The sequence below is a fragment of the Mobula birostris genome, chromosome 13 (assembly GCF_030028105.1).
Source record: "Mobula birostris isolate sMobBir1 chromosome 13, sMobBir1.hap1, whole genome shotgun sequence".
Taxonomy (NCBI): Eukaryota; Metazoa; Chordata; class Chondrichthyes; order Myliobatiformes; family Myliobatidae; genus Mobula; species Mobula birostris.
In genome coordinates, this window is record NC_092382.1 from 26,959,611 (window position 1) to 26,975,462 (window position 15,852).

At 47.9% G+C, this 15,852-nt stretch overlaps 1 pseudogene; it reads left to right on the forward strand.

Annotated features, from left to right (window-relative positions):
• The first annotated feature begins 307 nt into the window (after positions 1 to 307).
• Positions 308 to 15,852, forward strand: part of LOC140207859 (uncharacterized) — a 126,860-nt pseudogene continuing 111,315 nt past the window's right edge.

Genomic DNA, 15,852 nt, shown 5'->3' on the forward strand with positions numbered 1-15,852 from the left:
ACCGACGGGCCGAGCGGTCTCCTCCTACCTCTCAGCGACACATCAGACTCCGGCCGCAGGAGACGCTTCACAAACGCCCCAACTTCCCTCGGAGGGAAATGGAAATAAATCAGAAAGCGGACATTTACTTTGACGGTTGTCCCGCCGTGACGGAAAGTTCGGGAGACGGTGTCAGCGGGGGTAACGCCCTCTCGGCTGGTCCGCCTCCGCTATTGGCTGGAAGCAGTGATTGACATCGCTTCGTACCAATGGGAATAGCGCAGCGCGTGACTCCTCTGTAGACAGCGGTGGGGGAGGGGCTGGTCACGTGATTCGTAGCCCAGCCGTTAAACCGACCAAGCTCGAGCTCACCAGCGCGCGGGGCACAAAAGGCCCCGGATGATCGGTTGAGGTGAGAAGGGGTCTCCGGGTTGGGGGTCTCACCGGGCGGCGTTTTCAACACCGACTTCGGGTAGTTGCTGTGACTCCGGACTCCGTGACCCGCAATCCCGGGACAGTCCTGCTCTCTTCCCTCTCTCTCAGCCCCACCATCCGTACACGGGCCCCGGGGAGCTTCCGGCTGATGAGGGAATGGGAACCGATGGGTCTCTCAGACAGAGCTGAGCTCCAGCTGTCTAAATGCAAGGATCGGGAACCCGGAGAAAGGGAACAAAATCTTTTACATCAGCTGTTGTGAAAATCACCTTTGTTCTGCCTCCAGTCACAAACAAGAGAAAATCTGCAGATGCTGGAAATCCGAGCAACACACACAAATTGCTGGAGGAACTCAGCATTAGTACTCTTTTCCATAGATGCTGCCTGGCCTGCTGAGTTCCCCCAGCATTTTGTGTCTGTTGCTGGTTCTACCCCCTCTTGTTCTGGACTTTTCTACCCGTGAGAACATGTTTTGTCCCACTCTCTCTGGGTACATAATGATATCAAACACCTTTGCCCTGGGCAACAAGTAGCTTTCACATCACAAATGTGCCAGACTCCAATGAGACAGACTACTGCCCTTCCCTTCATATTCATTGGCATTGCCATCACTGAGTTCACCACCATCAGTCACCTGGGGGAGGGTTCAGGGGAAATATTTATGTACAATACAGAAACTGGTGTTACCTGTGTGTATTGTGATGATGCAAAAGTTGCTGGAGAATTTACAAGTGGGACGAAGTGGAGTGATATTTGGAATTCTGACTTTTTAAAGTGTCATTTAGCAAGCAAATCAGATATGGACAATGTGCAAAAGCTCTGGTGAGAAAATCCTTCATTAACTGTTTCAGGCCTGCTACATAGGTTGTGTGAGAGTGCAGATGAACTTAAACAAACCCAGAGGAGATCAAAGTTCTTACTGACAGTGATATGCCAGCTGTTAAAATAAATACCTCTCTATATAAAATTCACTGTGCACATGTTGTCACTGGGTTAAAAAAATGTACAGTACAAGATTTATGTGCACACTGGTCATTACAAATTAGAGGGGACATTGGTGGGAAGGTGGGGAGACCTCCAGTGTCCCTGATACCCTCACCTACAAGATGTGCATCCAGCTGCAGCTTGTAACCCTGCACTTTAAGGGGTTGGAACTTGAAATGGATGATTTCCAGATCATCCAGGAGTTGGAGAGTGTGATAGATATGACATGAAGAGAGGTGAGTTACACCCAAGGTGCAGGACACAGGAAACTGGGTGAGAGTCAGGAAGGGGAATGAGGTTAAATAGCCATCGCAGAGTACTCTTGTGTCCATCCCGCACAACAACAGGTGGACCACTTTAGAAACTGTTGGGGGAACAGAACAAGAGGGGATGAATATCCTAGTGGTAAGGCTCGCTAGTGCTAGTGTGGGGAGAGGGTGATGTGGTTAAAATAAGTTGTAGGGGGAATGGGAGCCAGAATGACAGAACAGATGGGGAGGGTGAACGAATTGTATTGACTTTATTACATACATCCTTCACATACATAAGGAGTAGAAATCTTTATGTTACATCTCTGTCTGAATGTGCAATGTGTAATTTATGGTCATTTATAATAAATAGTTTGTACATATGGCAGTCAATATAACATAGAAATGCAATTGTATCAGCATGAATTAATCAGTCTGATGGCCTGGTAGAAGATGATGTCCCGGAGCCTGTTGGTCCTTTTGCTGTGGTACCGTTTCCTGGATGGTAGCAGCAGGAACAGGTTGTGGTGAATTGGGTTGCCAATATCCTTTGGGCCCTTTTTCACACAGAGGGTTATCGTTCTGTGGATTGCTCTGCCTCAGAAGGCAGTGGAGACCAATTCTCTGGATTCTTTCAAAAAAGAGTTGGATCGTGCTCTTAAAGATAGCGGAGTGAAGGGATATGGGAGGAAGGCAGGAAACGGGTACTGATTGCGGATGATCAGCCATGATCACAGTGAATGGTGGTGCTGGCTTGAAGGGCTGAATGGCCTACTCCTGCACCTATTGTCTATTGTCTACACACCTGTCTCTGTAAATGTCCTGAATAGTGGGGAGTTCACATCTACAGATGTGCTGGGCTGTCTGCACCACTCTCTGCAGGTTCCTGCGATTAAGGGAAGTACAGTTCCCATACCAGGCAGTGATGCAGCCAGTCAGGATGCTCTCAGTTGTGTTCCAGTAGAAAGTTCTTAGGATTTGGGGCTCCATCCCAAACTTCTTCAACTGTCTGAGGTGAAAGAGGCGCTGTTGTGCTTTTTTCACAACACAGCCGGTATGTACAGACCATGTGAGGTCCTCGGTGATGTTTATGCCAAGGATCTTAAAGCAGTTCACCGTCTCAACCCCAGATCCATTGATGTCATTCGGGGTTAGCCTGTCTCCATTCCTCCTGTCGTCCACAATCAGCTCCTTTGTTTTTTTTAGATTAGATTGGATTCAACTTTCATCAAAGTTGTTGGTGAACACAGCAGGCCAGGCAGCATCTGTAGGAAGAGGGGCAGTCGACATTTCAGGCCGAGACCCTTCGTCAGGACTAGTCTTCCTGAAGATGCTACCTGGCCTGTTGCGTTCACCAGCAACTTTGATGTGTGTTGCTTGAATTTCCAGCATCTGCAGAATTCCTGTTGTTTGGATTGAACTTTATCGTCATTGTGCCGAGTACAGATACAAAGCCAATGAAATGCAGTTAGCATCTGACCAGAAATGCAAAGAATAGTGTTATTTACAAAATAACTGAGAATAAAAAGTAAGTACTACAGCACACAAATATAAAAGTACTGAGACAGTACAATACGGGTGCAGTACTGCTTAGTGCTGTGATGTGAGGTTCAGCAGGGTCACAGCCTCAGGGAAGAAGCTCTTCCTGTGCTTGCTGGTGCGGGAGTGGAGGCTCCTGTAGTGCCTACCGGATGGGAGGAGAGTAAAAGTTCCATGGTTAGGGTGAGATGCATCCTTGATAATGTGTTTCGCCCTTCCCAGGCAATGTTTATGGTAGATGTTCTCAATGGTGGGCAATTGGGTGCCGATAATCCGCTGGGCAGTTTTCACCACACGGTGGAGCGCTTTGTGGTCCGAAATGGGACAATTGCCATACAACACTGAGATGCAGTTGGTGAGTATGCTCTCAATGGTACAGTGGTAAAAGTTTGTCATATCCTGGGACAGAGGAGAGCTTTATTGATGCTCCGCAGGAAGTAAAGGCGCTGTTGCGACTTTTTGATCAGGATGGAAGAGCTCAGGGACCAGGTGAGATCCTCGAAAATGTGGACACCAAGGAATTTGAAGCTTGATACACGCTCCACTACAGTTCCGTTGATGTAGATTGGGAGTGTGGCTCCTAGCATGCCTTAAGTCCACAATGATCTTGGTCTTCTGGGTGTTAAGGGCCAGATTGTCGTTGGTACACCACGCGGCCAGGTGCTGGACCTCGTCCCTGTAGGCCGTCTCATCATCCCCTCTGATTAGGCCAACCACCATGGTGTCATCTGCGAACTTGATTATGGAGTTAGAACCATGTACAGGAATGCAGTCATAGGTGAAAAGGGAGTACAGAAGAGGGCTCAGCACACAGCCTTGAAGCACGCCGGTGTTCAGGGTGAGAGTGGAGGAGGAGAGGTTATCTAACTGATTGGGGTCTGTTAGTCAGAAAGTCCAAGGTCCAATTGTAGATGGATGAGCTGATAGCAAGCTGGCCAAGTTTGGTGATCAGCTTGAAGGGGCTTACAGAATTGAATGCTGAACTAAAGTCAATGAACCTCATTCTGACGTAAGAGTTGGGGTTGTCCAGGTGGGTCAGGGCAGAGTGAAGTGCCGTGGAGATGGTGTCCTCTGTTGACATGTTGGTGCGATAGGCAGATTGATGGGGGTCCAGGATAGTGGGCAGACAGGATTTCAGATGTGATAGAACCAGTCTCTCAAAGCACTTTGCAATGATGGGGGTGAGTGCAACTGGGCGGAAATCATTCAGGCTCGTGGCAGTGGAATGCTTCGGCACTGGCACGATGGTGGTGATCTTGAAGCTTGTGGGGGACAACACCCTGGGCCAGGGACAGATTAAAAATGTCCATGAAGTCCCCGGCCAACTGCCCTGCACAGACTCTGACCACACGGCCAGGTATTCCATCCGGACCAGCTGCCTTCCGTACATTCACCCTGCTCAGGGTGGCACAAACATCAGAGGTGGAAAGTGAGAGAGACAGTTCACCAGGTGGGAGATCCGCTTTGAGGGTGACCTCCTTGTTCCCTCGATCAAAGCAAGTGTAGAAGTAATTGAGCTCATCAGGGAGGGTAGCAGAGCTGGAAGGGGGCACAGTACTAGGAGGTTTGAAGTCTGTAATGACCTGTATGCTATGCCACATGGGCCGGGGGTCAGAGGAGTTGAAATGCTCCTCGATTCTCTGTTTGTAAATGTGTTTAGCCTGAGAGATTTCCCTCCTCAGGTTAGCCCTGGCTGAGCTGTAAGCCTCCCGGTCTCCAGACCTGAAGGCTGAATCTCTGGCTTTGAGCAGGAGGTGAACCTCTCTGTTCATCCATGGTTTCTGACTGGGGAAAACTTTGTTTTAGTGATGTCTCTCTATCTACACACTTGTTGATGTGCTCAAGGACAGAGTTGGTGTATAAATCAATGTTAATCTGAGAGTCTATGGTGGCATGGGCAGCAAACACGCTCCAGTCTGTGTGCTGGAATTGGTGCTGAAGAGCAGAGTCAGCCCCCTCCAGCCAGATCTTAATAGTCTTCATTGTGGGTTTCACACGTTTAATGACTGGGCTATACTTGGGAAGCAGAAACAATGAAAGATGGTCAGATTGTCCCAGGTGGGGGAGGGTAGTGAGTTTGTAAGCGTCAGCCACATTTGTGTAGATATGATCTAAGGTTTTATTCCACGTGGTGGTGCATAATACATTTTGGTAAAATCTTGGAAGCACGGTACGTAGGTTACAATGATTAAAGTCCCCAGCGACAGTCAAAGCTCCATCTGGATGCAATGTCTGCAGCTTGCTAATAGCAGCACTGAGGTCTTTCATGGCTACTTTAGCATTAGCATCCAGTGGAACATAAACTGCGACAGCAATGATGCATGTTTTGTGACAATGAGGGGAGGTTGTTTTCTTGACACCAGTCAGATGTTGTTCAGACACCAGATACAGTCAGCAATCAAATGGTTGAGCCTGGAGCCTTCTCCTCCCCACCCTCCCGCCACCTTCTTTATGGGGTCTCTGCCCCTACCCTCTTCAGTCCTGATGAAGGGTCATGGCCCGAAATGTTAACTGATCATTTCCACGGATGCTGCCCGACCTGCTGAGTACCTCCAGCGTGTTGTGAATGGTGCGATGAATGTGCTGAGCTGTGTATATCACAATGCAAGAAGCATCGCAGGAAAGCCAGATGAGCTCAGGACAGGGAATTCTGATATTGTAGCCATTATTGGGGACTTGGTTGCACCCAACAATCCAAGGGATTTAGAGGAACAAATTTGTAGAGAGATTGCAGACCATGCCAAGAAACAAAAGTTGATTCAGTAAGTGATTTTAACTTTCCATGTATTGACTGGGACTCCCATACTGTAAGAGGACTAGATGGGGTATAGTTTGTCAAATGTGCCCTTAATCAGTACATAAAATTTCTGATGTAGAAGTGTGCAATAGGCTGATGATCCAGGGCTGGTGACAGAAATTAGTGATCATAATGCCATGAGATTCAAAGTAAATATGGAAAAAAGGGAGGTCTGGACCATGGGTTGAGACTCTAAATTGGAGAAAGGTCAATTTTGATGGTATCAGAAAGGATCTGACAAGTGTGGTTTGGGACAGGCTGTTTTCTGGTAAAGGAGTACTCGGTACGTGGGAGGCCTTCAGAAGTGAAATTTTGAAGGTGTAGAGTTTGTATGTGCCTGCATAATAAAAGTTGAAAGTTAACTGGTGCAGGGAACCTTGGTTTTCAAGAGATATTGAGGCCCCGGATATTTTGTTCCTCTAAATGCCTCAGACTGTTGGGCACTACCAAGACTCACTAATGACTACAATATAATAATTCCACGCCCTGAGCTCATCGGACTTTTTTTTTTAGTCGTCTTCTGTTGGTTTCTAAAAGCTTCCCAATCGTTTTCACTCTTTTGTTTACCCTCTCTTTGGCTTTTATGTTGGCTTTGGCTTCTCATTTCAACCACAGTTGTGTCCTCCTGCCTTTCCAATGTTTCCACATCTTTCGGATGTATCGATCACTGAGCTCCCAAATTGCTCCCAGAAACTCCAGCCATCGCTGCTCCGTTGTCACTCCCAACTTTTCCCTTCCAAACAAGTTTGGCCAGCTTCTGTGTCATAGAAACATGGAGAAGTTCAGTATAGAAACAGGCTATTTAGCCCATCTGGTCAATGCTGAAAAAACATTTAAGCTGTCTAACGCAAGGGTCCCCAACCTTTTTTGCACTGCGGACCGGTTTAATATTGACAATATTCTTGTGGAGCGGCCGACCCGGTGGGGTGGCGGTGGTGGGTAGGGTTGCCAACGGACAAGAGTAGCAGTCAAATACGTTGCGTTTACCCAGAGAAAGACAACAATGACCATGAAGCCTTGCGCGGGCACCAGTGCGCATGCGCGTCGTGACCTGCCGATTTTTCCTGCAAATCCTTTTTCGTGATTCTGTCGGAGTGTCAGGAGTGGGGGGGGGGGGGGCGGTGTTAATCATGACTGGAATATACGTAATAAATGGCTAATACACCCAATTTCATTTCTAAAAGGGTTTATCTAACGAATTTAATATTAAACACACAGCACATATTTTCCTCGCATGAATATAGTGATAAGTCAATTATCAGAGGAGCTTGAAGTAAGTGATGAATGAACTTCCAGTAGAAGTGGCAGAAGCAGGTTCGATATTATCATTTAAAGGAAAATTGGATAGCTATATGGACAGGAAAGGAATGGAGGGTTATGAGCTGAGTACACATCGGCGGGACTAGGTGAGAGTAGCATTCGGCACGGACTAGTAGGGCAGAGATGGCCTGTTTCCGTGCTGTAATTGTTATATGGTTATATAAGTAAGTCAATAGCATCATGACATTTTAAGTAACATTTGGATTTTAAACACACAGCACATATTTTCCCCGTATGAATATATAAGATCATTGGAACACACCAATATCGCTGAATCAGTGGGAGCCCTGGGCTTGTTTCCCTCCAACAACACGGTCCTATCGAGGGATGATGGGAGACAGCGATACTCGAAGTGAGTTCCTGTCCAGTCTATTCCGCAATTTAGTTTTCGTTGCATTCATTGGAGAAAACTCCGCTTCGCAGAGATATGTTGGAAATGGAAGCAACGTTTTCAGTGCTTTCGTGGCTATCTCAGGATATTTAGCCTTGACTTTGATCCAGAATGCCGACAGAGATGTTATTTCAAACATACTTCTCAGCCCGCCGTCATTTGCAAGCTCGAGGAGTTGATCTCCTTCCCGCGCTGACACAGATGACGCGCGGGTCATGACCTCACATGTGTAATGGCTGATCAGTGGCCGTGACGGGGAATGAGAAAAGGTGCAGCTGACTCATATCGCCAAATCATATTGTTTCCTTGTGGCCCGGGAGCACATGCTTTGCGACCCGGTGGTTGGGGACCGCTGGTCTAATGCAACTACCTGCACCGAGACCATCGCCCTCCATACCCCTATCATCCAGGCTCCCATCCAAACTTCTTTGAAATGGTGAAACCGAGTTCATATTCACCACTTGTGCTGACATCTCAATCCACACTCTCACGACCACTGCAGGAAAGAGCTTTTCCAAATATTCCCATTAAATTTTCACCTTCCCCACTTAACCATGACCTCTGGCCATCCCACGCAACCTCAGTGGAAAAAGCTGCTCGCATTTACCCTATCTATACCCTCATAATTTTGTATATTTCTAACAAATCCTCAAAGCAATGTATAATTTCCTTGTTTATGTTTAGAGCCTTTTTTAGATGTATAAGATGATGAGGGGCATTAATCGTGTGGAGAGCCAGAGGTTTTTTTCCCAGGGCTGAAATGGCTAACACGAGGGGGCATAGTTTTAAGGAGCTTGGAAATAGATACTGAGGGGATGTCAGGGGTAAGTTTTTCACACAGAGTGGTGGGTGCATGGAATGCACTGCCGGCTATTTGTGTGTGAGTGTTTCAGTTACTGTGGGGCCAGGAACCTATGCAGCTCAGTGGGAACAGGGAATAATACCAATGGAGAGAGTCAAACTGAGCCAGGTCACAGATTGGAGATGGCAGAAATGCCCCATTCTTATAAAAAAAGGAAGAGCATCAGAGAATTTGATGGTCATTCCAGATACCAGCACTGTGCCCAGTTAGAAGGTGATTTCTCTCTCCAACTTGGGTTGAACCTCACTGTAACGGTGTGATGCCAGATCACACCTTGGCAACTCAAGTGATCTCATCTGAAATGTTGTCCTTCACTCATTGATTGATTTTGTAAATCTTTTTACAGATTAAAAATGACAAGGAATTTGTCTACGGGAATCTCGAACACAACACGCCAGTTTTGCTGTCTTTGTCCAGATATTTAAGAAGTGGAGCAATGATTCACTCGATCATCCTTCCTGCTCAGACTGTGGGGAGAGATTCATTTGATCATCTGACCGACTGACGTGCCTGTCATCTTACACAGGGGAGAGGCTATTCACCTGCTCAGACAGTGGGAATGGATTCACTCCATCATCTCAACTGAAGGTACATCAGCAAGTTTACACTGAGACAAGCCCATTCACCTGTTCTATGTGTGAGACGGGATTCAGTCGGTCATCCCACCTGTGGATACACCAGTCTGTTCACACTGAGCAGAGGCTGGTCATCTGCTGAATTTGTGGGGAAGGATTCACGCGGTTATCTGACCTAATGGCTCACCAGCGAGTTCACACCAGGGAGCGGCCGTTCACCTGCTCAGACTGCGGGAAGGGATTCACTCAGTCATCTAACCTGAAGGTACATCAGAGAGTTCACACTGGGGAGAGGCCATTCACCTGCTCGGACTGTGGGAAGGGATTCGCTCGATCATCCCAACTGAAGGTACATCAGCGAATTCACACTGGGGAGAGGCCATTCACCTGCTCAGACTGTGGGAAGGGATTCACACAGTTAGCTAACCTACAAGCACATCAGCGAGTTCACACTGGGGAGAGGCCGTTCACCTGCTCAGACTGTGGGAAGGGATTTGCTCGATCATCTGATCTACAGATACATCAGCGAGTTCACACTGGGGAGAGGCCGTTCACCTGCTCAGACTGTGGGAAGGGATTCACTTCGTCATCTCAACTGAAGGAACATCAGAGAGTTCACACTGGGGAGAGGCCGTTCACCTGCTCAGACTGTGGGAACGGATTCACTTCGTCATCTCAACTGACGGTGCATCAGAGACTTCACACGGGGGAGAGACCGTTCACCTGCTCAGACTGTGGGAAGGGATTCACTCGATCACCTGATCTGCAGATACATCAGCGAGTTCACACTGGGGAGAGGCCATTCACCTGCTCAGTCTGTAGGAAGGGATTTACTCAGTCATCTCATCTGCAGATACATCAGCGAGTTCACACAGGGCAGAGGCCGTTCACCTGCTCAGACTGTGGGAAGGGATTCACACAGTCAGCTCACCTACAAGAACACCAGTCAGTTCACACTGGGGAGTGGCCATTCACCTGCTCAGTCTGTGGGAAGGGATTCACTTCCTCATCTAAACTGAAGGTACATCAGCGAGTTCACACTGGGGAGAGGCCATTCACCTGCTCAGTCTGTGGGAAGGGATTCAATTTATCATCTCATCTGAAGGTACATCAGCGAGTTCACACTGGAGAGAGGCCGTTCACCTGCACAGACTGTGGGAAGGGATTCACTCAGTCATCTGACCTACTGAAACACCAGCGATTTCACACTGGGGAGAGGCCGTTCACCTGCTCAGTCTGTGGGAAGGGATTCACTCGATCATCTGATCTACAGAGACACCAGCAAGTTCACACTGGGGAGAGGCCGTTCACCTGCTCAGACTGTGGGAAGGGATTCACTCAGTCATCCCAATTGAAGGTGCATCGGAGAGTTCACACTGGGGAGAGGCCGTTCACCTGCTCAGACTGTGGGAAGGGATTCACTCAGGCATCTCACCTACGGAGACACCAGTCAGTTCACACTGCATAGCGGCCATTCGCCTGCTCAGTCTGTGGGAAGGGATTCACTCGATCACCTGATCTGCAGATACATCAGTGAGTTCACACTGGGGAGAGGCCATTCACCTGCTCAGTCTGTGGGAAGGGATTCACACGGTTAGCTAGCCTACAAGCACACCAGTCAGTTCACACTGGGGAGAGGCCGTTCACCTGCTCAGTCTGAGAAGGAAGTCACTCAGTTGTCCAACCTGCAGAGACACCCGCAAGTTCATATAACCATATAACAATTACAGCACGGAAATAGGCCATCTTGGCCCTTCTAGTCCATGCTGAACGCTTACTCTCACTTAGTCACATCTACCTGCCTCTACCCTCCGTTCCTTTCCTGTCCATATACCGATCGAATTTTTTTTAAATGACAAAATCGAACCCGCCTCTACCACTTCTACTGGAAGCTCGTTCCACACAGCTACCACTCTCCGAGTAAAGAAGTTCCCCCTCGTGTTACCCCTGAACTTTTGCCCCTTAACTCTCAACTAATGTCCAGTTGTTTGAATCTCCCCTACTCCCAAAGGAAAAAGCCTATCCACGTCAAGTCTATCTATCCCCTTCATAATTTTAAATACCTCTATCAAGTCCCCCCTCAACCTTCTACGCTCCAAAGAATAAAGATCTAACTTGTTCAACCTTTCTCTGTAACTCAGGTGCTGAAACCCAGGTAACATTCTAGTAAATCTCCTCTGTATTCTCTCTATTTTGTTGACATCTTTCCTGTAACTCAGTGACCAGAGCTGTACACAATACTCCAAATTTGGCCTTACCAATGCCTTGTACAATTTTAACATTACATCCCAACTCCTATACTCAATGCTCTGATTTATAAAGGTCAGCAAACCAAAAGCTTTCTTCACCACCCTATCCACATGAGATTCCACCTTCAGAGAACTAAGCACCATCATTCCTAAACATGAGGAATTCTGCAGATGCTGGAAATTCAAGCAACACACATCAAAGTTGCTGGTGAACGCAGCAGGCCAGGCAGCATCTCTAGGAAGAAGTACAGTCGACGTTTCATGGGTATGGTGAATTTCTACCACTGTTTCCTCTCCTCAGCAGCCCGAATCATGCGCCCCCTGTTCACCCTGATGTCGGGTAAGGGCAAGGACATTACCTGGGATAAAGAGGCCGCAGCCGCTTTTGTTAAAACCAAAGAAGCCTTAGCAAACGCCGCGATGCTAGTGCACCGCAGAATGGGCGTTCCTACTGCCCTCACGGTGGACGCATCCAACACAGCAGTTGGTGGAGTGCTGGAACAACTCATCGAGAGTCGCTGGCAACCCCTGGCATTCTTCAGCAAACACCTACGACCACCCGAACTCAAATACAGTGCTTTCAACCGGGAGCTATTGACACTATACCTGGCAATCCGGCATTTCAGATATTTCTTAGAAGGTAGGCCCTTCACTGCGTTCACAGGCCACAAACCGCTTACCTTTGCGTTCACTAAGGTGTCCGACCCCTGGTCTTCCCACCAGCAGCAACATCTGTCCTACATCTCCGAATATACGACGGACATCCGGCATGTCCGGGAAAGGACAACATTGTGGCGGACGCACTATCCAGACCTACCATACAGGCCCTGTCCCAGGGGGTGGACTATGCAGCGCTGGCAGAGGCACAGCAGGCAGACGCTGAGATCCCCAGTTACAGGACTGCAGTCTCCGGTTTACAGCTCCAAGACCTCCCCGTAGGCCCAGGTGAGAGGACCCTACTGTGTTACGTAGCTACCGGCCAACCCCGCCCCATCGTCCCAGCAGCCTGGCGCCGGCAGGTTTCCGAATCCATTCACAACTTAGCGCATCCCTCCATCAGGACAACCGTCCGGCTGGTCGCCAACAGGTTCGTGTGGCATGGACTGCGTAAACAGGTCAGTGAATGGGCCAAAATGTGCATGCAGTGCCAAACGGCCAAGGTGCAGCGGCACACCAAGGCTCCGCTGCAGCGGTTCGAACCCACCCACCGGAGGTTCGACCACATCCATGTGGATATCGTGGGGCCCCTGCCAGTATCACGAGGAGCGCGGTACCTCCTAATTATGATAGACTGGTTCACGAGATGGCCAGAGGCAGTCCCGCTCACCGACACCACCTCCGAATCCTGCGCCCGAGCACTGATCGCAACCTGGGTAGCCCGCTTCGGGGTACCTGCCCACATTACCTCCGACAGGGGAGCCCAGTTCACCTCCAGCCTGTGGTCGGCTATGGCCAGCCTTTTAGGATCGCAGCTACACCACACAAATACCTTCCACCATCACCTGAAGTCGGCTCTCATGGCCGGCCTGGAGGGGCCTAACTGGGTGGATGAACTTCCCTGGGTCCTGCTCGGAATTCGCTCGGCGCCCAAGGAGGATCTGCACACCTCGTCGGCCAAGTTGGTGTACGGCGCACCCCTGGTCGTCCCAGGAGAGTTCATACCAGCCCCAAGGGGGCAAGAGGAAGAACCCACAGCAGTCCTGGTCTGACTACGGGAGCGTCTCAGTAACCTGGCCCCCATACCCACTTCACAGCACGGACAGAGCCCGACCTGCGTACCCAAAGACCTGCAGAACTGTAAGTTTCTTTTTGTACGATGGGGCGGACTCCGGGCACCGCTACAGCGGCCCTACGAGGGGCCGTTTAAGGTGATCAGGAACAACGGGTCCACGTTCATGCTGGACATTGGGGGGAGAGAGGAGGTTTTCACGGTGGACCGACTCAAACCGGCCCATGTGGACTTGGCGCAGCTGGTCCAGGCTCAGGCACCGCGGCGCAGGGGCAGACCTCCCAAACAGAGGCCAATCCAGACTGTGGACATTGGGGGAGGTATCGCCGGTTCTGGGGGCGGGGGGTGGTTACGTGGTGACCCACTTTCTAGCACACACGAACCGGCGCGCGCTGGCAGAGAGGCCGGCCCCAAAAAGGGCGCCAGGCCATCTTCAGCAGCAGGGGGGAAATCCCGTGCGCGTTAAGGGTCTGTGATTATGCATTCCCCACAGCAGTCCCACCCAGGGAGGGCGGGAACAGGAAGGCTTTAAAGCAGGCCGCGAAGTTTGAATAAATCTCTTTTATCACAACCCTAACTCACCGACTACGTGTGGTTATTTTTAGCGCTGTGTGTAGCACACAGCTACAATATAATATTTTCAAGTCTGCGAGCCAATACTTTGGATAAAATTTTAGTATCGAAATTGAGTAAAGAGATTGGTCTATACAAAGAACATACAGTAAGATTCTTATTCTTTTTGAGAATGAGCGAAATGGAAGCTTCGTAAGAAGACTGCGGTAGTCTCCCTGCCTTAAAGGAATCTGTAAGGGTAGAACATAAGTGTGGTATAAGCAAGGAGGAAAAAGCCTTATAAAACTCTCCAGAGAATCCAGCGGATCCTGGGGATTTCCCAGAATGCAATTCTCAAATAGCCTGAGCACTTTCCTCCTGGGAAATAGGTTGATCCAATTGCCTACAATCATCTAATGAAAGATTTGGGATATTTAATTGATCTAAAAATTATTCATTGCAATATTATCATTAACAGAGTCAGAACTATACAATTTAGAATAAAATTCCCTAAAAGTGTCATTAATTTCAAGGTGGTCAGTTGTCATGTCCCCATTAATTTTATGTATTTCTTTAATTTGCCGATTGGCTGAAAATGGCTTCAATTGATTAGCCAGTAGCTTACCAGTTTTATCTTCGTAAATATAAAGTTGACTGAGAGAAGGCGGTGGCGTGACGAAGCGCACAGCGGCCACTCCAGCGATGAATATTGTTATTTGTCAAGTAGGATGCTGTGCACAATACTGATTTGACGGAGACAGATGTGAGAAGCACGGAGGAACATCTGGTGAAACTTCTGAAATGCCTGTTTCGCTGCCGCTGCTACTGTGCGATCCAGAATCTCCGCAGGGGAAGGCCCCGAATCCTTGGCTTTGCCTGTTGCTTGGCGGCCGGGACCAGGGTCAAAGCACTCAGCAGAGATGGTGCTGGATGTCGGAGGGCTGGTCGGAGGCTCGACCTTTTCGGATGGACTCAGAGTCGGCTGTGGTCGGGTGCTTCCAGGGTGCTACATCGGCAAGTTTGCGGCGCTGGAAGTTCATGGCAGGGAGAGTTTCTTCCTTCTACCGTCTGTGTGAAATGATGGGGCTATCGGGACTTTGAGACTTTTTTTTTTACCGTGCCCATGGTCTGCTCTTTATCAAATACAGTATTGTTTTGCAGGGTTGTAACTATGTTATAATTATGTGGTTTTTGTCAGTTTTAGTCTTGGTCTGTCTTGTGTTTCCGTAATATACTGGAGGAACATTGTATCATTTCTTAATGCATGCATTACTAAATGACAAACGAGGACTGAGTGTCCTCATAATCTAATCTTATCTTTTAAAAGTTGGCTTTCAATTGGATACATTAAAAGATCATATTTAGTTTTAGTTTCAGTACGTCTCTTATATGTTTCAGGATCAGGAACTGAAGCATATTTATGGTCCAGTTGCTTTAACTGATTGGCTAATTCATTTCTTTCTTTGTTAGCTTTTTTAATGATGTTTGTGATATAAGAAATAATTTGACCCCAGATGTATGCTTTAAAAGTATTCCATATGATAAGGCTAGATGTCTTTTCCAACATATTTTCTTCAACAATAAAGAGTAATTTGATTCTCCATAAATGTTTAAAAAATCTTCATCGGATAACAGAGTTAAATTAAATCGCCAAAATCTACTCATGGGGATAGGAACAGGAAGCTTTAAAAAATAGAATTACAGGAGAGTGGTCAGAGATAGCAATCTCTTTATATTCAACCGATTGAACTAACAGAATCATTTGACTACCAATAAAAAAGTCAATCCCAGTATAAGTATGATGGACATGAGAGAAAAAAAAGAATACTCCCTGTCCGTCAGATGAAGAAATCGCCAAGCATCAACTCTACCACATATAGTTAGAAACGATTGGATAAACAAAGCTGATTTATTAAGTGTGGCTGGTTTAATAGATGAGCGATCTAATACTGGATCTAACCAGCAGTTAAAATTTCCTCCCATCACAAGGGAGTACGTACACAAATCTGGCAAAAATGAAAATAGACTTTCAAAAAATCATAGATCATCTACATTGGGGGCATAAACATTAGCAAAAACAATCAATTTACTGTCTGAACTCCGATACAATAACAAATCGACCATTAGGGTCCGAAACAACTTTATGCTGAATAAAGGAAATTGTATTGCCTACAAAAATCGAAACTCCACAT